The sequence below is a fragment of the Apteryx rowi genome, unplaced genomic scaffold (assembly GCF_003343035.1).
Source record: "Apteryx rowi isolate R43461 unplaced genomic scaffold, aptRow1 scaffold_234, whole genome shotgun sequence".
NCBI lineage: Eukaryota > Metazoa > Chordata > Aves > Apterygiformes > Apterygidae > Apteryx > Apteryx rowi.
In genome coordinates this window covers 973,835-995,540 of record NW_020448686.1, presented here as the reverse complement: position 1 = coordinate 995,540, position 21,706 = coordinate 973,835, and the positions used below count along the sequence as shown (strand labels likewise).

Here is a 21,706-nt window from a genome sequence, read left to right as displayed (position 1 = left end):
ATGGAAAACCTAAAAGGGGAATTTGGCATACAATCTATCTATGAAACAACAGAGGAAAACCTCACCATGATACAATACCGTTGTGATTTACTTAATAATATAAAAGTAATTTTAATAATGTAAAAATAATTCAGCATCCAGGGTTATACACAAATCATGTTTACTTAAAAACAAAGGACACTGTTCAATTTAAAATAACTGCTTCAAAGATAGTAATTTTCTGAACAGTATTGAAAAGGTCAGTGAGTCTTTTTTGATGTCAGCTAAGAAAGAGTAACAGCAATGGATATATAGCCAAGGCCTTTTTGAATCTCTGTCACAGTTCACATTGGGAAATGGGGGTTGAGACTGTATATATACACCTACCTGCCTAGAGCCCCAGTTCACTGGGAAACCTCACATTGACTGGGCATAGGATACTTGAATCCCTGCGTATTTATCTTGTGAACTGATAACTACAGAAACCTGAGTGGGTGGGTGTATTGTAGCTCATTTGAGTGTTTTCACCTGGTTTCTGTTGCTACGGAAACCACTTCTTTTGTCTGTACACATTCATAATAGCAATCTCATTGAATTCTGGGTTTCAGATTTTGTTGACTGAACCAAAGCATCAGAGAAGAATAGTGAGAGATACAAAAATGTTACAAAAAATTTTACATAAAGACCAGAGAAGCTTAAAAAGTGCATATTTAAATTCCTATTAATTCACTAATATTTGAAGGTTATATTTGAAATTCCATACAAGTTAATAAAACTTGCATGTACAAAAAGACAAAATAGAGTACATGGAGATATTTTCACTGTGCTATTATGCACAGTCTTCATACTTTTATTCATACTGTAGTTCATTGAAATTTTCTAAATTTCATGTTTGACTATCTTCAGAAAAACATTCAATCTTCTGAATTTTTTTACTCAGATATAGTTGAATGAACTTTATATTTTGCACTTTCAGTTTCTATAATTATTTTAATATCAGTTTTCCCTGTGTCCTTTAGATCAGTTCCTCCCCCAAAGTAGAAATTCACAACCCACAAATAAGAACCATAAATGATCGTGTCTCCTGATTCCAGCATCATTTTATGTGGATTTGGCTGTAGTGGGGTGCTTCTCAGGTTAAAGCTCCATCCTTCTTGTACAAGGCCATAAGTATATATAAAATATTTTATGAACTTGTCCACTGTGAAAACTTTACATAGCTTTGCAAAGATTGATAATTTAAGGCTAGAACTAAGACTGAAGAGTTTACAGAGTATACAGATTCTTTCATTCTACTCATATTCCAAGCCTTCCAGCTGCAGAAACCTCCATGGATTAGCAATGTATTTTCTTGGAATAAAAGAACTATCAGTTCACCAGTCTCTGGCCAATTTAGACCAATATTGTATCTCCATAAGTGACCTATACCAGTGGTTTCCTGAAAAAATTCTAATGTAGGTTTATCTACAGGACCCCTCTTTGGACAGAAATCAAAGGAATATATGGTACATAAAAAAGAGAGAGGAAAAAACAAAGTTAAATGAATAAATGTTATTTCTTACTTAAAAAGTGAAAATAGTAAATTATAGTTTATATAATAAATTAATAGTAACAGAAAAAATGTCTAAGTGATGATAAAAACTACTGGCATACTAAGGAAATAAGTTTGTATAACAAGCTGCTCTTAGATAAAAAATTAGCAAAGAGGAAAATACTTTCAGAAAAAAACATCAAAATATTCAGAAATAACAAAGGCTTGTGAGGCATAGGAAAACTTGAATATCTGTCAGTCTCCAACACAGTTGTGTTTATTCCTGTACATAATTCTGTTATTTCTGCCTTGTTTTTAATCATTCTTGGGTGGACCTGTGAAAACATTCAGAGCCTCAGGGAAGTCAATGAGATGCTGTGTACGCATACAAGGTTTGTCAGCACACAAGGTCTACSGACTACTGCAGGATCAGAGCCTCAGTACTTTGAATAACCTCCTTTAGATATAGATAGTGCACACAGACCTACCCATTATCTGCCATACGAATTATTTATAAAAACAATTATTTCTTCTTAATGTAATATATAACTGTGGACAGATTAAGTTCATGCAAAAGGTTGCTTTTCAAAAAGATCTGAGATACCCCCCCAAAAAGTTGCACAGACTGAAAAATGAGGTGTATTTACTAACACAAATAGCCTGGTGTACTAATATCAATACAGAATAGACAAAAATATCTTCCAGTACAGACAAAGCCTATAGTTCAGCACATTTTTGTCCTTTAAACTATCTGTAAGGCTCTCCATAGGAAGCCATGGTTAGGGATTCAAAGCAGTACGCAAAACACAATGAGAATGTCCTGGCATTACTTACTGTTTACACTACAGTTATATTTTATCTGTTTCCTACATACCTTTGTTCCATCTACCTCGTCTTATGTTGAAATCTGAAAATCTATTTTTTCCATTGACCAAAAAATAAATACTTAATGAAGCTACAAGAAAATGGCTGCAATTCTCCAAACAGTTACCTTACTGCAAAAGAAATCAATATTCCATATTGAAATCAATAAGACATTTTATATGCTGAAGTGTTTTAGGATCAGTGTATCAGAAATGCTCTGTATTTCAGGTACAATCACATTGGCTTTGATGTTTCTTGTCTCGTTTAGTCAAACACAGACTCAAAACTGGAATAACTAGATAAAATTATATGGCCTGTCATATAAAAAAGGTCAAACCAGATGGATACAGGAGCCCTTTCTGATTTTAAAGCCTAAGACATACCATTTCATGTTTTATATATGTTGTTAGGGCAGAGATCATCAAAGAAGTGAAATTTCCAAACAGTACTAAAATTTAATGCTGAGACTCCAAACTCTCTGGAGCATGAAATTTCCCGTTATAGCTATTCACAATATTTATTAACATATTGGTACTTATTTATTGCTTATTATTGTTCTTTCACTGTTTTTACTTTTGTTATCTCTCAGTATTGATTCCCATCAATCCATGATAAGTGTAACTCAGATGAAAATGAAAAAAGACTTCTTGCTTCTCAGAATGGAAGCATTACAGAGATCTGATATATGTAAATTAATACAACGAAGTCAGTAACATTTAACAGTTTTTCATCCATGTCCACCAAACGATAGTAACGGAATGCTCCCAAAGTGATAAAGAAGAACTTGATAAGAGCTTGATAAGAGAAGGTTAATTTAACCTTGCAGGCATGATCTTGCCACCTGAAGAAATGCTGACTTAATTCATGCAACACTTGTGTGGAATAAAAGACTTTTTCTTTTCGTTTCCTTTTTATAAAATTTTAGCAATGGACACTTGATGACGTGACTAATCAAGAAGAGATCATACTATCAGAATTAATGAGGAATTATAACACCTCAGTGCATAATGGGGGATTTTTAAATTCCTCCTCCTATCATTTAAAAAAAGAATTAATTTAACAGTTGCCATTTCCACAAACAAGTGTATAAAATCATGTTCTTAAAGAACAGAGTGAAATATTTTCAATGGGTAAGTTTTGTATTGAGACACAGGCTTAGAACAAAGCACTGCTCTCTGGACTTTTCTTCTGAAGAAGAGAAAAATTTTAGGTGAGAAACACTGCAAGTTTGCACATAGTATTTGTGAACCTAGTAAAAAGTCTGCACACAGGACAGGCAAATCTGGCATAAAGAGACCAAGCAAGGCTAAGGAAAAGCTAACATGTCTACCCTGCTCCCTACACAATTACTTCTGGAAGAACTGGTTTCTGTAAAAAGTTGCAGAGATTCCCAAATCCTCTTTTTATTTTGAATACAGGGAAAATAAGAATCTTAAGTTTCATCTCAAAAAATGAACTGAACTTTGTGAAAGTCTTTCAGTTTCCCTTTATGACCTCTCATTGCTCTGATAATTTTCAGTATCCCTTGCAGTGACAACCCAGAACTAACCATGACGGAGGAGGTTCTGCTGAAAACTTCTAGGCAAACGGAGGCAGAATTCTCGATAAAGAAACTTCCTGGTAGGTTTCTAAGCTGGTGATGCACATTCAGGGTATATGAACATTTAGCCCATGCTTTGGGTAAACAGAACTTCAGCATGCTTTCTAAAATTCAGTCATTGCTAAGTACAGGTGAAGCAAAAGTATGGGACAGCTATGTTTTCTATGTTTATACCCTTACGACTTTTAAAACTGAATCCTAAACAATTTTTCTTTAATATATTATGCTTAACGCTACTATTAAATTGCATAAACCAGCAAGTGCTTTTTCCCTTGAGTATGTATTAACAACTTACTTTTTGCAGACAAGTGCACAAATATGATTAGCTTTTGCAAATTGCTCCTTACTCAGTTACTGGTAAGTAATTTTTATATTATTACAGTGTAAACAGATGCTATTTTCCACTACATATTCAGCAGTAATGAGCTAATTCAATGTGTTAAAAACAACAAAAGATTTTCAAGAATGAGCCATTTGCTTCAATAGTCCAAGCTCCATTGAAATCTATGTTGAAATCAACCATGATAGGAAGTTAGCAAATTACTCTAGAAGCCCTGTTGCAAAGTAAGAACTTTCTTTAGTCCATTTATTAAAATGCAGAATGTTTTATATTACCCTCTTCAAATGCATATTATTGACCAATTTCTTGCATATTGATTTGGAAGTTATTTTTTGAGCATAGCTAATATACTTCATTGCTTTTTCTCATAAAGAAAGGACATTTTGGCAAACCTTTACAGGAGCTTTACAACTGTTTCAATATTCACTCCTATGAATTCATTACACACCAAAATCTACAAACAATGAACCATGCTCTTTTCATTGCCCTTTGGAAATTGCAGCGACCAGCTTGTTGAGAGAAAAACAAAAAAACAGCAAACACGTTAATTTTAGATTGTGTGGGCGAAATCCTGGCTCCACTGAAGTCTACAGGTATTTTTGACACTTATTTCACCCTAGCCTGGCTATTGAAAGCAATATTATGATGCTCCACCTGGATCATTTTATCCTAGTGAAAAGAATTTAGAGAAGGACGGACAGTTTTAGATTAGGCCAACAAAACAAAATTTACAGCATCACAGAAACACATCAATTGAGCAAAAAGCCATGTTTTCACCACAAAAACTTGTTATATGTTAACTAGGATTATGCTACTTGGATACCCTTACTACAGCATTTGTCTGGGTAGCTCTACATCTTATTGGTTGGTGTTGCGTACTCATACCCAGCTGCTACTAGTATGTCATACGTACACAGTCTACAAAATAGGGACAAAATGAAACTTGAGAACAACCACAGCAATTTCACTCAGATGGAGTGGTTTGGTTTTATTTCCTTGCTTTTCCTCTGCCAGTTCCTACTTACACAGCTGGAGACAACCACACCATTTGAATAATCTGCAGGAGAATATTCTTTCATATTATAGCAAATCTGTTTACGAAAGGCATGTGCATATATATATAGACATGGATACACGCACACCATAAGCAAGCTGCTGTCTCATCAGAAATATCTTAATAGATGGACAGGTTTCCAATGTTGGGTACATTTAATACATATATCCGGTAGACATCCAGCTATAAAGCTAACAAAGACTCTCACAATTTTGTCAGAGAGAGAATCTGTTCTCTTGTTTTACTGGGTTACAAATAACCTGTGTAGCAGTTTATGGACAGATATAAAGCCACATAAGAAACACTACATAATGATATCAAGGGAATAAATATCGGAAGACAGCAGATCACCCTTAGAACTCTCAGGCTGGACTGGATCTTTGCTACTATCATTCTGTTTTAGAGTATAATTCCTACTTTTCATCCTCGAGCCAAATTAAATCTGAGTCCTTCCCATAATCAAAATATAAACAAAATGTAATAAAAATAAATAGAATATCTCAATTTATCTCCAAAATAGAGTGCTTTACAGCATACATCATTTCAAGAATGACAGTTATTCCAACATGAATGAACCTTAAACAGACCAAAAAAACCAAAGACCCTACCTTAAAAGAACGTTAAGGTTGCAAATTCAAACAATGGATATGGAATAGTAATAGCAAACAATAAGTATTAGCAGGCGCAGGTTGCTATGATCTATGGCATCATGACATATATTGCCAATGGGCCACATAACTCTGCATGAGACAACAGAAGAACTGTAACATTTCCAGGGTCTTTCCCTGGCTTTCAAAGTTCAGGGTGGCCTACTGGCTGGTCTGGCGCTTCCAGACCACATCGTGTCCCTGCACATACGTGACACTCTCATCAGAACCCCATGAGCCCCCCTGAGATGCCCTTGGGTGCCACCTATTCTGCCAGCCAAATCATAAAATCATCAGAGAAATCATCATCACTTAATGATATGAGGATTTACCAAATAATAAAAAATCTGAACTGTACAGCACTGTGACTGTACCCCAAAGAAGGGGTGAGAATAGGATGTCAGGTACCAGGCAGGGCACTGCTCTATTGCTGACAGTGAACTTCAAGAGGTCACACATTCTAAACAAGATCCTAAAGGCAGACAGGACAGATGCATGAATGCTGTGTGAAGTATATAGCATTTGACAGCTTTCAGGATTATTTCAAAGCCATTTACAGAGGAGCAGGACAAATAGGCCAAGCTCAGGACACCCAAAGTCCTGCCAAGTCCAGACGAGATTTAACTTCTCCTAATTCTTTCCAATACTTTCTGTTCATAGAGGATTGAGGCTTTAATCTTTAATTCAGTTCTTCTTCAGTTCCACCTTACAGATGCAATTTCAGCCTCGGTGTTTCTGCCCTTCAGTCTCCTAAAAAATAAACTGCATTGCATTCCAAATACAAACCAGATATTTACTTCCAGCTCAGAGTTTTAAGATGTATTAGCACCTTGAGGCTTATACACAGTAAATCTAATAGGTTTCTTCAGGCAGACAACTGGCCAGGAGTATAACTGAGAGCTTTCAGGCTAAGCCAAAGGGCTTATTGGTCTGAATATGGCAGCAGGACAAGCAGTTGTCTGCTAAGGACACATTAAATCTACAGGTAAACAGTTGTTTCAGTTGAATGCTCTTTCAGTCAGCTGGAATCTGGGTCTAAACTCCCCGATGTTTTTTAGGACAGAACTCCTACCTTCTTTACCTTTTTAGACAGACCACAGTATAGGCCCCAGTAGTCTTTTGATTTCATAGCTTATTATTGCAGGAACCAGCAACAGAATTTATTGTCTATGGGAATCTGTTCCAGCTGTGAACACACTCTTAATAAAGTCTTAAGTGCTAGAGCCCACGGGCTAAACTAGATGGGAATTTGGACGCTAGAGTAATTATCTGGGCAGCCTCCACCTTCAAAAAGTTAGCCAGGCATCTGCTTCACTGACCTCCCACCCGGAAGCACTGTTCAGCATGGGAGGTTTCCAGTGTCATACGACATAGTCACATGGTTGTACCCATCATCGCTCCTTCTTCCCCATTTAAACTAGTCACATCCCTATTCATTAAATAAATAGAAAATAAGGATGGCCTTGTTGCACAACTAGCCTAGCAGACTTCAGATTGGCTGTTTCAATTAAGTAGGCCCAAAAATGTGTATAAATACAGTGCAAGAATCTGAGAAAATGACTCAGGATTTGGTGTTAATGACAGAATCACCATGCTGTAGATTTATCTTGTGTGGTGCTGATAAAAGAGAATTATGAGTAGATTCTCTGTTCTCCCCAGCCAAAGGGCATCAAGAGCCAACCCACTACACATCAGTTTAAAACTGTTCCTTTGCGCACACCAGAACAGCTTGCGGTGAAACACTAAAGACCCTCTTTCTCCTACAGGCTATTCATGCTTCTATACACAGCATGCCGAAATGCAGTGAGCCTCTGTTAGCCCCCCAGCATACTGGCTTGTTAGCTGCAATTTAAACCCACCAGTTTGTCTGCAATGAAAGTGTTCAGTTTATAATCCATAACGCCTAACCATTTAGTGATTGGTGGGACCTCTTTTTGTAAGAAAAAGGAATCATACCTGCAAAATACACAGATTCTTGTGACTGTAACAACAAATGATTTCAAGATTTGAATTAAAATGCATAGCCCAATTACTGTAAGTGGCTATACCTTCTTATTCCAATCAATCTTTTATTACTCTGTTACCTGTTCCATGTCAGATGAATATTTTCTGACTTTATTTTCCCATTCAGGGAATACTGAAATCAGTATCTTTTTGATATAAGTAGACTTTCTGAAGAGAATGAAAACATTATCTGTGTTAATTTTAAAATCCAAATTTAAAGCAGCCACCCATTGTGCTTCTGCCATTATCGCTTATCACAAATACTAGAAAATAGATGACTACAGCCATCTTTACGTTCATATAGGCTTAAGTAGCTTGGGACAAAACAAGTATTCATAAGGGTGACTTCAGAGAAGATTTTGAATCCTAAGTAACCCCAGAGAGAGGAAGTCTATATGACAAAGCTCCTCATAGTTGCAAAGCAAGCCTTGCACTGGCCAGGCTAATGTATAATGTAATGTAGGATTCTATCGTCAAGCCCTTCCATTCCTCTGTACTTGGACAAACTCTCTTTGGGACTTCAGCTTCTCCTTTGCTTTCAACAAGCATCTTTATGATCATTCAGCATGAATAGCTCCTGAATGGCTCTAACCTTCCTCTGCCACCTAAATTCACCATTTCGCAGACCAAGTTTTTTCTGTCTGTATTGACAATCCCTACCATAGCCCAAATTTTAATCATGAACTATGACATTTCTTTCCACATATTGATCTCCTACTCTGCATCATCACACCTGTTATTCAATATTGCTTATTTGTCTCTTCTCTTAAATAGCCTCTTTTCCCTCTCTCATGCCTTAGAACAACCCACCTACCCCAACCATCTATTGCCTAGGCTACAAACTCTGACAATGCACTTATTTTCACGTACCCTTAGACATTTTTCCAGGTTTGACTTCTGTGTTGTCTAAATGTTCCAGCATGCAGCCTCATAACTCGAATCACTTTGCTACTGGTTGTCAAACCCTCTCTCCTTCAAGAAACCTCTTAAAAATGGGTTACAGAAAGTATTTCTCAATCCATTCATTTGCTGATCCCCCATCGCTCTGCCTACCTTACATTCTTGTTTCATTTCTGATTTATTAGAATATAAGTTCTCTGTGGAAAAGATCTTATCTTACACATCTGTAAACCAGCGTACACTGCATGGATATTCAGCTCTAGGCTCCTTGCATAAATGAGCCATAGTATTTTGCAGGTTCTAAGTAAATTGCCTATTAAAACAGTAAGAATTATTGTAGAATAATTTAGAACAAAAGAATAACGTTTCCTGGGCAATGATTTCCACTGTATCTTGTGACTAATGGTTGTTTATCTATATCAATGAATACTCATCAAGAACTAAGACAAAAATGCTGAGCTCATTTTCTCTTGGGACCTTGCCTTTGGTCCTGTCTGAAGTATTGTGGAATAGTCATCACAGCCACAGCTGGATATTCATCCTCAGAATGGTCAAGAGTGATGGAAAAATCACTTAGTAAGAGACACTGGAGAAAATACCTACTTCTTCTTAGTGCTAACTTTCTGAAAAGATCCATTTACCCTTGATTAACTTCACTCATTTGCTATTGGATTGTGAGAGATAATAAACCAGTTCAGGATTTGCCGTAGTTTAGGCAAGATCCTCCTCATCAGGGAATTTTGCTTTTGAGAATTAGGTTGCTAGTCATGGCAATTCAAAAGCTGGGCAGCACAGCTTCCTATCACCAGAAACTATACCTCTTCTCCACCTCGAAAAATACACACTCTCACATACAGCAGTGAAAAACCTGCCATGGCTTTCTCATATCATGCGAGTCTGAAAAGTCACCTTTCTTATCTTCTTAGCTTGAAATACAGTAACCTACTTCTCTCATGTGTGAAATGCACATCTTCCACTCCGCATAAATTCTTCTTCCTTTATAATTCCTTATATTAGTGCAGAGCTTGCATAAAGAAAATTTAGATCCTTCTTGGAAGGATGACAAAGCTTATGGCTTGTGTTGGAAGGTATGTCTGAACTGCTGAATCCCTGCTTGCGCAAACTCAATCACCCCTAAAAGAGGGATGAATAGGTGGTGACAATTACTATAACCCAATCTATTTTAGCTAAGGCTCAGTACCAGTACCAGTACCTTGTCTTTTTCAGTGCAGTTTCCACTCCTTGTGATCCCTGCTGCTGAACTGTTACTTATTGCTGCTTCTCAGAATGTTTACTACTAGAATTGACTTTATAGTAACCATTTACCACTACATAAGGTTCTGATACAAAAATCAGGTTAGAGAACAAATCGACAAGTAATGACAAGTACCTTGTGGTTGGCTATTTGACTGGAACTGTACTAGTGAAGAACCATCAAATACCTCTATTCAATAACAAAATAAAATTTTCTGTTACATCATTATAATAATAAGTGGTGAGACTTTGAAAAGGTAATGCAGATTGAGATACCCTGTAAAATAAAAATGCTGCAATATACACCCATTAATTATTAAACCACAAAAATAAACAGGATGTCACTTTGGAAGAAGAAATTCCATACAAATGATGAAATTCTGTACTTGGCAAAGAAGGTATTCAAGTAGACAGAGCATAAAAAGTGAACCTGTTTGAGTGATTATTTGATTTGCAATTTAGTGCTTCTATCATCAATTTAAGAAAAAAGAAAACAAAGCATCTGAGTGAACATCTCATAGTTTTTAAATTACTGTATATATCATTGGCCTATTAAATTATGACATTTGGACATGTTTTGTATCCCTGTGTAGACTGAGGTGAGAGATAACAACACTGAAGTATCTGCATCTAATGAAAACATAACACCTTTTATTTGTTGGTATGGCTCAATGCAAAAATGCAACATATCACTGTCCTGAAAATGGCCAGCAGGAATAGGAAAATGAGCTACTGCTAATTAAACCTTTTATGTAAAAACATGATTGCTAACCAAATCTTTATTATCCCAAACTCTCATGTTTTACTTTCTTTTTCATTTACACTTTGTCCTGTAGCCCTTGAAGTATCAGGTTTACAGGCTTCTTTTACATAGCTCTTTTTGATATTGTAAAAGTATGAACTTGTGATAATAATAATTAAAACAGATGCCTACAATAAGAAAAGTAGCTGTGGGAGGAAGAAGAATGGTCCAATTAAAATACATCCGGTTATTCTGATAGCTAATTGAAAGTCATATTTAAGTTATTAGCAAAATATAAAGTATTTACTCAAGCTGAAGTTTCATCATACTCATGACAACTGAATAACACCCTTATTACAAGCAAGGAAATATGTTTGGCTTTAGATACACAGAATACATTCATTTACAGAAGTGTTGCATTCAGTAGTGATTACAACAATAGAAACCATATTTCCTTTAAAGAAATGAAAGATGCCTTTAATTTTTAATTACTTCATTACTATGAATTTTGTTACTCAACCACTTCAAATAAATTGAATGCTACAGCTAAATATTACCCTAGCCAAGTATTGTATTAAAAGCCAAAAAAGCAAAATAGCTTCTGCAAAAATTCTAGGCTAGCATATACTAAGTTACTTTTCATTAAGTACCACATAATCATTTAATTTTTAATTTACGTAATGATAATTATTGTAATATTTGTACAGTGAAGTGAAAAAGTTACAACATAAGATGTTATTTGAAACAGAAAAGCATTCTTTTTCTTCTAATCATCTAGGCAAAGATCAACTGAACTTATTATTTTTGTCAAAGATATTATAAAATCAAAGCAAGCACTGACAATTGTAACAAGACTCCAAATGTAAATTAAAATACTTTAGACAAAAGGCTTGCAGGCAAGTGATTCTCCCATCAAGGGATGATCTTCACTTGTCTCCAGGTGTAACATTATGTGCACTGATGGGCTGATCAACAGAACAGAACTTCTCCCCAGCTGTAATCAGGAGTGATTGATGGTTGGGACAAAAAAGTTGATTATCATGACAAGTCCACTGATGCGGAGAAAATAGGCTGTGCTGGGGAAAAGATAAAACCTGTTCAGAGACTACCTTCTAAAATCTCCTTTATAAAGGATAAAAGAAACATTTATGCCCATCCAAAAAGATCTACTATAAATGAACTCAGTAAATTTACTATGCATCTGTATCTGCAGTTATTCTATTATAACACAATGAAACCTATATAAATGCCAAACAGAATAAATTCTTATTTTTAAGTTATATTTTTGAGATCAACYCCTCAGACAATTATATATATGAAAGCACCTGTATGCTGTACCAGTAGAGCATTGCCTCAGTTTCAGTGCATGTTTTGAATTCATAATCAAGCTTTTAAAGGCCATGAGGGAGTGAGGGGTAAGTGCCATATTGGATTCTTTCCTGAAAAGAAGTCAGTCCCCTTTGGCCACTTTAAACCTTTAAAGACTTCATTTTCAATTCAGATCAAAAACATGCACATGAGTGGAGGAAGTACACCCTCAAAGGTACAGTTCAGCTATGTGCCTTTTATTCCAATGTAAAGCTTTTAAAGCAGATATTGGGTTCCATTTCTTTACAAGATCAGACTCCCAACTGTTAGGAGTTACACAAGAAATAGCAGTATCGCCAGAGACTGTAAAAGACATGCAAGGAGTGATAAAAGAACCAAGAAGCTGAAAAGAGTCAGGCCTAGAGGTTCGGAAGTAGAATTTGTTTATACTGGGTACAGTTAAGTTTCCTCTCACAAAAGGAAATATTATAATTGATACAAGAGGTGGCTGCACACATATAGTAAGAAGAATATGTCATGGGTAACCCAGGGAGTGCAATTTTACTGACCATAAAGGGAAAAAAAAAACACTGTCCAGATTTACTCTAAGACTATTTGAAAAGATTTTATAGATATTAGAATGGGGTATAATTAACCAAACCCAAGTCCAGGAGCAACTTTACTTTTAAGGCATTTTTAAGGAATTAGGATATTGTTTGAGAAAAAATATGACTTACATCAGTTAACTCATTTTGATGGAGATCTTTTCACATCACACAATCTCACATTTTCTTCACGAGGTGCTCCTTCTGTGGACCAAACTTTAAAATATAACCTTGCCTGTTCCTGTTCTCTTAGTTCTTCTTTATGTATTTATCAGTGCCTCAGAAAGTGAGTAGAGGCTAAGCAGAAAGATTCACTGATAAGTGACTGAAAGTAGACAACATTTTGTTATTTTTATTTTGAAATTTGTTATCTGCACCCATTATTAATAACTCAGATTCTCTACTGTACAAATTTCAGTCTTTTGGATAAATCTATGAGGTTACAAGTTACAACAGATCAAACAAAACTAAGTGAAGATGGCACAATAAAGAGTTTACAATTCATCTTTCTTTTTAGGTGATGACTAGCTTATCGTAAGTGGTTTCTGTTTTTTCCCATCACAGTTGTTCATAAATTTCAGTTGTTTGTTAAAGTTGATGGATTTGGACCGAGGAAGCTGTCAGGAAAAGAAATATCTCAAATATATATAAGTGTAGGGCAACAATTGACAAAGCAGAGGTTTCTCTCTTCACAGTTGCAACAGGCAGTCTTTTCCGTGAATGCAACATGTGAGAGAATTGGCAGAGAGAGACTCTTTTTTTCCCTTTTATAGTTTCATCTGTCTATACCAAATTCCCTCATGTATATAATGGTATTTTCCAATGTACAGTTGAAGCATATTAAAGCATTATCTTCATTCCCACAATTCCAGTCAAAGACATCCTAAGAAAATCCAGTTAGCCACTACCTGCCCAACATTAGCATTTGAATTTCAGTTCCATTATGTCCCCCCACCAGGCACAAAATCTTCCTGGCACTATTGTACTGCAAAGAATGTAGATACAGAATCCAATTCATTAAAAACACTGGAAATGGATATATTATTTGCCTGGAAGTCATCTTAGTGACTGACAGAGAGTCCACATTAAGCACTTTCCTGACATTGAAAGCAGGTTGTGGAAATTCTACAGCCCGTCAGACCATTTAGCTCTGCATTTTTTTTTATATTAATTTCATGTTATCTCATTCATTCCTGTGTTCTAATTTAATCACTTTGAAGAGAAGGGAAACTTTTGACAGTAACAAGCATGGATGTGTTCGAACATAGGAAGGAGGCTGCTTTTATTTCAGACTTTCTTTCTTATTAAATGCTCTCACCTTAGCCTTTCCCTCTTTCTTTTGCTGCTCTTTGCAGTTCTGAGATCATTTGAGGCCAGGCATAAGTTAAAAGTTGGCCCCAAAAGGCAGATACTGGAACCATTCATTTCAGTGCTAGAAGCAGAAACCTTTTAAACCATTTGTCTCCATATTCCACAGTTAGAATACTGGTCATTAATCTTTTGCAAATTATAAACAAGACTATCAAAGAGAAGCTTTGCCTTTTCACAGATCATTTCTAGCAAAGTCAAATGATTTGCAGATGTCAAACCTTTTGCACAACTGATTTGCTTTATCAAAAATGTGAGTGCTTTTAAAATGAAATAACCTGGTAGAATAAGAAGAGGTAAGAAGCATGAGTTGTCAGACGCTAGTAAAAAAAAAAAAGTAAATGTTTTATATCATCTTTAAGCCCTAACACAGCAACAGCTGTTGATCATAATGTTTTAATTTCTCCAGCACCATGTTCATATGCTGACTCTGATGTTGAGCAGGCCTGGATTTTGGTCATGTCTCCTTAGCCCCTTCACAGGGACCAGGAAGCATTAGACACTACTTGCTCCTGAACATAGAAACTATCTCTTCACCTGCCTCAGCTGTATGCAGCTGGAGACTGAATTTTGGGGAGGAAGGCATGAGTCTCTCAGTGTGAATACAGTGGACACCAAGTGACTCCATGTCTCCCCACCAGCAACAAACTGAGTAATCAGCTGACATTCAGAGCATGCTTTTTTTAAAGATCAATAACTTAAACCTTTGCCTCCTCCCTACTGCCTTTTCGTACTCAGGCAATGCTTTTGTGAGCCTGATACCCCTGGGCTAGTCCACGTCCTGCAACAGCACAGAGGTTTCCTGGTTTCCTATGTGGAGTAGATTGCTTTCTCTATAAGAGAGGAGATAGGCACCAGGATTAGTGAAGAGTTAGTGTAGAGAGCTCCATACCTTATGGGCCACTGAGAAACTACTCACAGCACTTACTGAGCTGACCCCAAAATCTTTGACTTGTATACAGTACTTAAGAGGTAAGGGAATTTCATCATCCTTAGGATAGCACTCAGGGGACTCAGTTCAACACCTCCAAAAGTACTCAGAAGCTAAACAGGAAGGTAAATCAGATATGGATAATTTATGCTTCTAGGTTGTATAGATGCATAAGAATATCATATAGAAGGTGAAAACTACGTAATAAATACTTTATACAACAAAAGAAAATTATTTATGCTTTCTATTAACCATTCTGAAAATGTTTTAAGAAAGTATATGGCATGTGAAAATTATTAAATCCTCTTCTGGATTTCTTAATTTATAAATTAAGTTACATATTTTCTATATGAAAAAAGGTTCCCCACAACCATCTCAGAACAAAACAACATCAAAGAGAAGATATAATTTAAGTCAAAAACATGAAATTATTTTCTTTCAAAATACAGGGCACAGTCAAAAATAAAAGTTCCAGTTCTCCAATATGGGAAAGAGGTGCACAGGTCTTGACTGCAATTTGTATTCCTGTCCCAGCCTTTAAAACTGTAGTCTAGGAAAGAGAAGGTAATGCTTCTAAAATGTGCTGTCTATGCCTATAAAAACAGAAGCCACTGAATTTCCAGCTGGGCAGAAAAAACTATTGGGTTGTTCTCAAATTTGTCATGTATGCAATGTAAGTGCAAAATATTCTGTACTATTTGCTTTTAGAATGCCAAAAATCACATATCTTGACTAATTTTTTTAGCAATTCTTTACATTTTCCACAATGTATTGATATAAATGCCAGATATCCCATGGAAATCTCTGCACTAATCACTTTCTGTGATTATTTACTACTTTTCCCAAAGAATACTATAAACCAGCATCTCTGGAAAAGTGTTGACCTATGAGTATATTTCCATTCTGACTCACATTCTGATCTCAAATGAATGGCATGTGCAATTCCACATTTGAAATCAGTATTTGTTTCTTCTAACGTTGAACTCCATAGTACAGGAAAGATAGTGTATCACTAGAAAGAAGCAGCGTATATTGAAGTCATTAATTCTGGAACAAGATTTATTACTGGAGAAGTAAAAGTTAACACTATACCCTCATAGAGTAACAACAGCTTCAAAGGGATGCTGAGAATCCATAGGTTTTTGCATAGAAGAGTCCTCTTACAGAAGTAGGCTGATAACTTCATAGAACATAGATTTATCAGTTTAGAAAGACCAGAAGAAAAATTGGCCTGAGATAATAGATAAAGATGCTTGATGGCTAGCAATACCTGCAACAGTTGCGTAAGGAAGGAAGGTGTTTGTTATAACTCAAGCAGAAACTGTTGCTTTTATACCAAAACAGGATTCTAAACCTATATTAGGTTAAATGTAAATCTAAATCCAGAATAGGAGATATAGTTAAAACATGCACGGAATACAAACGTGGTTATAACCACAAAGAGAACAGTGACTGAGGCAAATAGTATACATGGCTTCAAATACCATTTAGGTGTATCTCTGAAGAGTAAGTCAAAAAACAACAGAGTTGAAATTGGGAAGGTGAAATTCTAAATAACCTCAAGCAATTAGCTTTATCAGGTTTTCCTGGTCGTTAACGGACCAACTTTTGAAAGGTCTTTGCAAACAGAAGCCCAGTCCATAGTCTGTCCATCACCTGACACAGACAACAAATGAAGTCTCTACTACCTCTTTAAAACCGCAGAAACAGTTTTGAAGTTAGTCAAGCAGGAGGTCAGCTAGTCCAGCTATCAGCTCCAGGATAGCACTGAGTGTATCTGACAATCCTCAGAAATGGGTGTCTGACTTGTTAAGACCCTCCACTGACAGGGAGTCCAACTTTCTCCACATATTCCATTCCAAAATTTCATTACTCTTATTCTTTGTTTCACTGAATAGCCCAACAAAATATTTCTTGATGCAAATTAAGCTATTTCTCCTACTGAAACCAAAGAATACAAAGACCAGTTGGTCATTGTGCTCTTAATAACCCCTTTCATATATTGCAAACCCACTGTATTTTCCTTGTCTTTTCCACTTCATATCCATCCAGTCCTTTCTGCTTTACTCAACTGAGTAATTTTTTTAAATGTCTTGTCATTCTTGTTGATCTCTTCTGAAGTTTGCCATTTGATTATGTTTTTTGCTAAAGTGTGATGACCACTACTGCAAATAATTCCTCATCTAAGGCACTGCTAATTTCAAATACTGTGGAATACTTACCTACCTATTGTTAAATGTAACACTCTTGGAGGAAAAAAAAATCATAGGATTAGTTGGGCTTTGTTTTATCTTGTTTTTTTTCCCATTAGCACTTGTTGACTTATATTCAGATTATCATTTACTATAATTTCTCTTTGCCTACTAAGCCAGACATTTCTCATTTTACTACTTGTGCATCTAATTTTTCCAGACTAAGCACAGTAGTTTGTGTTTGTTTTTACTGCATTTGTCTGAATTCCAAATTATTTTCTTCAGCTGATAATGATCACTTTGCATTGCAATCCTGTACTTTAAGTACTTGCCACCCTCCACCTTGGTGCCATCCACAAATCTGGTATGTGTATTCTCAATTCTGTCACGCAGATTGTTAATGAAAATTCAGAGTAGTACCAGACGCAGAAGAGACTCCTGCAGATCCTGACTTGTAGCATTCTTTTGTTTTGACAGCAAATCACCAGAAGCTACTCTGAGTACAGTTTTTCAATCTGTTGTGCAACCAGCTTTTAACAATTTCATCTGGACCATATTTCCCTACTTACTTTATAAGGCTGTCACATAGGACTGTATCAATCTTTATTAAAGCCAAAATATATTACACCTACTTATTCCCCATTAACCATTAGGCCAATTGCCCTGTCAAAGGAGAAGATTAGATTGGTTTGATATGATTTGTTCTTGACAAATTCATGTTGGCTGTTTCTTATCACCTTATTATCCCCCAGGTGCTTACAAATTTGCTAATCATTTGTTCTAGATACCAAGTATAACCTAAACAGCCTATAAGTCCTCTGGTCCTGCTATTTTCCCCAAGAAAGTTAGCAATGTAGTACAATACTATGTAGCTATGTTTGGTCCTCATACTTCATAAAACCTTGAGTATTCTTTTACCAGCACAGAACCTTTTGAATCCTTATGACCTTGTACTGCTGACTTGTGTATCAATTCAGAGGTCATGTTTGCTTTATAAGGGCAGAGAAAAACAACGTAAAAAAACAACGAATAAGGACTCTCTGAAAAGCATTCATCTCATGATTTTCAGAACTTTGCTATTGTTGCTATTTAAGTCAAACAATTATTTCTGGCTAACACATTTGGAAATACTTCTAGAGTGCATCAGAATGGAGTTCAAGTCCTGCAAGCACATCAAAACACTGCCCAACCTTTCATGAAAGGCAAGCTGTATTATCACTCAGGCATCTGCATTCAACAAGAGAGAAAAGAGAGAACCCCTTTGCAAGAATTGACTTGGCTAACAGACACTATTGCTACCTAGACGAAATGATGAAATTAGAAATGCTGGCAAAGCAACATGGCAAGGTCAAGACAGGTAAATATAAGGAAAATTTAGTAAGCTACTTTTTTTTCCAAGTCAGCATTTCTGATTTTTTTTTCAGTGAGTTTTAGCAGAGGCTTTACTCATATAACTACCTGTAGGTACATGAGTTGTCCTTCTGAAGTCAGTTGGACTTCATTCTGCAGAGTGCTTTAACAGACGTTTAATGTTTTCTACAAAGTATGTATTTAACAGCTCTTCTGAATCAGTGCAGCAGCACTTAGCAGCTGGCAAAACCTAAATGGCAACTCACAAGCTTGTAGCTAAGCATGTACTTAAGTGTTTTGCCCTGTATTGGATGCACAATATGAACACTGAGCTCTCTCAATACAAAATAAATATAAAATAAAAAAAGTTCACCGCTTGAAACAGACTCCACAGAACCTACCTCTGCTGTTCTAATGTTTTTTCTCAGCATGGACAGACTTTGGTTACTTGCTCATTCCTCCCTTCCCTTGTATGAGAAGATTTATTTTAAAAAGAAACACCGAACACACAGCTGTCATGAAGATTTATAGATAACTCCTTTAGAAAGAAGCTAAACGATTTTAGACTATTGTACTGCCTTTTCTCATTTTTCTTTGAAACATAATTTTGATACCATGTAACCAGAAAAAAAGCTCTTCTGCACTGAAAGAAATCTGTATCAAAGGGGAGAAAATTCTGTATTTTCTACAAAAATGAAAAAACTCACAGGCCAGTTTTATTGTAAACATTTTCATAATACTGTCATGCAGTAGGTAAATGGAATTTCTCTTCATTACTGTCTGATAAATCCTATCTCTGGTATCTAAAAATAAAGATGCATCAGTAGAACAGCCACAAAGCTGCAGGTTTCTGAGCAGAAAAGCTATTTATTGTTCTTATGGCTTTAAATCATGTTCAACAAAATGTGGTGGAAATGAAAGGTAGGAATATTAAGTAAATGAAAACTTTTTCATTAAAATTGAAGCAAAATTTACAATGTGTGTAAGCTTGCCATTCACACAGTAAAGCTATCAAAAATTAATAACTAATAGCTATTTTTCTTCAGAATAACCTTTCCTTTGCATCTGAACACTATTTCCCCCCCTTTTTGCTACAGAAACTAGCGGAGGTTCAGAATTACCCACAACACTGTGGAACTTAGCTCCRCCTATTCTATTCACATTGCAGACAAGCATTTCCAAAATTGCAGTGAAACACTGACTGCTTATTATGGAACGCATTTCTTGAAAAGCCTCAGTAGAGCACAGTGGTAGTAACTTTATGCACTAGAGTGAGAAGAGACGTCCATGAATCTCTTCTGGTTAGAAAAGAATAGGGGAAGAGACACTGTCCCAGGTTAATTACTAGGCAGCATTTAGAATCTAATCTCCCCACCAATCAGAAACGCTGGGGATGCTTTAAAAATTAGTTGAATATTAAAAGGAGAAAGTGAAAGATATTCAGCAAGAAAGAAGGTCTCTCTAGTGCTATTGAGCTGCTTTGAGAGGATCACTAGAACAACCTTCCACTGAACAGTGCTGGAGAACTGGAGTTCAAGCCTCTATCACTTCAAGGTGTGAAGGGATGACTAAGTATCTGCTTAGCAGATTTTCTTCCAGGAGTTTGCTGCGAACAATCTAAATGAATAGATTCCTTCTGAGACTAGTTTATTTGAAACTGTAGGCAATTCTAGAAATGGCCATTGTTTCTTCCCTTTTCTTCTTTGGAATTCTTTCCAACAGCAGCAGAAGAGGAAGATTATCATGGCATACCAGTCACCTGAGTTAGCTGTATCAGTGTCCAGTGATATATTGTTTGCTTCTGTATAGAAGACTTTTTATTGCCTCACTTCCCTCTGGAAAATACCTAGCTCCCATCAGCCAGAAAATTTTCCACTCTGTGTATCAATCATCTGAGTTGTGTATCTGTTAATGACTAAGTCAGTTTAATGATGTGTTCAACCTTTCTTTTATCTGAATCTTTTTGCAGACTATTAAATTATATTCCCACTTTGAAAGGAGGTGTTTCACTTTCGTATCTAATACTAAGGTGTTTGATATCTCTTGCAGATATACACTCTGATTCAGCGCGACACTCTTTTTCCTTAGATGAAGTTGAAAATTCTGAAAGATCAGCCAGGCTGCTGAGCCAGTCAGATCTGCTGTTGCTCAAAGGTTTCCATCCTCCCTTAAATTGCAGTTCATCAGAACCCCCCTCCTGTCAATGGCTTGGTATCCACAGTCATAATTCTAGTATCTAGTTTCTTAACAGAAGAACCTAATTTGATCAGACTCTCCCATTTTTATCCATGGAGGACACAACAGCTCCAGGTGACATACTATCCTTCTTAGCATCACCGTTTGATAATGATGTCAATGTTGCAAAAGGAAGGTGTCCGTTTAGTCCATGAACTAGAAAAGCTAGAGTTCCCAATGAAAGTAAATACTTGATGCTGACTGGTCTGGAAATCATGACCAGGATCTTGTTAAAATTCTTTCTAAGCAATAAAAAGTTGATGGGGATGAAGAGCATTATTTTAATCCTGAGGTGGCCAATCCTTTACAGAAGGCATCAGGGATCAATTTAGGTTTTTGACAAGTTCATGACTTCAGTAAGTAATTGATAAACTAAAAACAGGTTGATTARCAGTTTATAAATAGCTGCCCACAATGAAGCAGTAGCAAACAAGACTTCTTTCACATGACTAGCACCAGGAAGGAACTTTGTGGGCATCTCTGGGTTGGACCTTACACTACATTCAAATATTTTTAACTTTGTGGACATCTCTGGGTTGGACTTTACACTACATTCAAACATTTTTATTTTGACAGAGGTGATTTCCATATAAAAGTTAGTGAAACAGGCAATAACTGAAAGACATTTGGAAGGGGTAAATAACTTTCCACCAGAGAGACACACATCATGAAACTTCCTGGACAGACTAGCAGAAGTTAATATATTTCACTGTGTCAAGTTTTGTACGCAGAGATAATGCTGCCAGAGTGAAACTCTGAGAGGCTTTTCTATGACAGAACAGGTATTCCTTGGCAAGGAGCA

At 36.2% G+C, this 21,706-nt stretch overlaps 1 protein-coding gene across 1 annotated transcript in view; it reads right to left on the bottom strand.

Moving 5' to 3' along the window:
* The window catches only part of ZNF385D (zinc finger protein 385D), a 350,278-nt gene that overhangs the window by 70,928 nt on the left and 257,644 nt on the right, over positions 1 to 21,706 (bottom strand). The gene's annotated exons all lie outside the window — the stretch shown is intronic.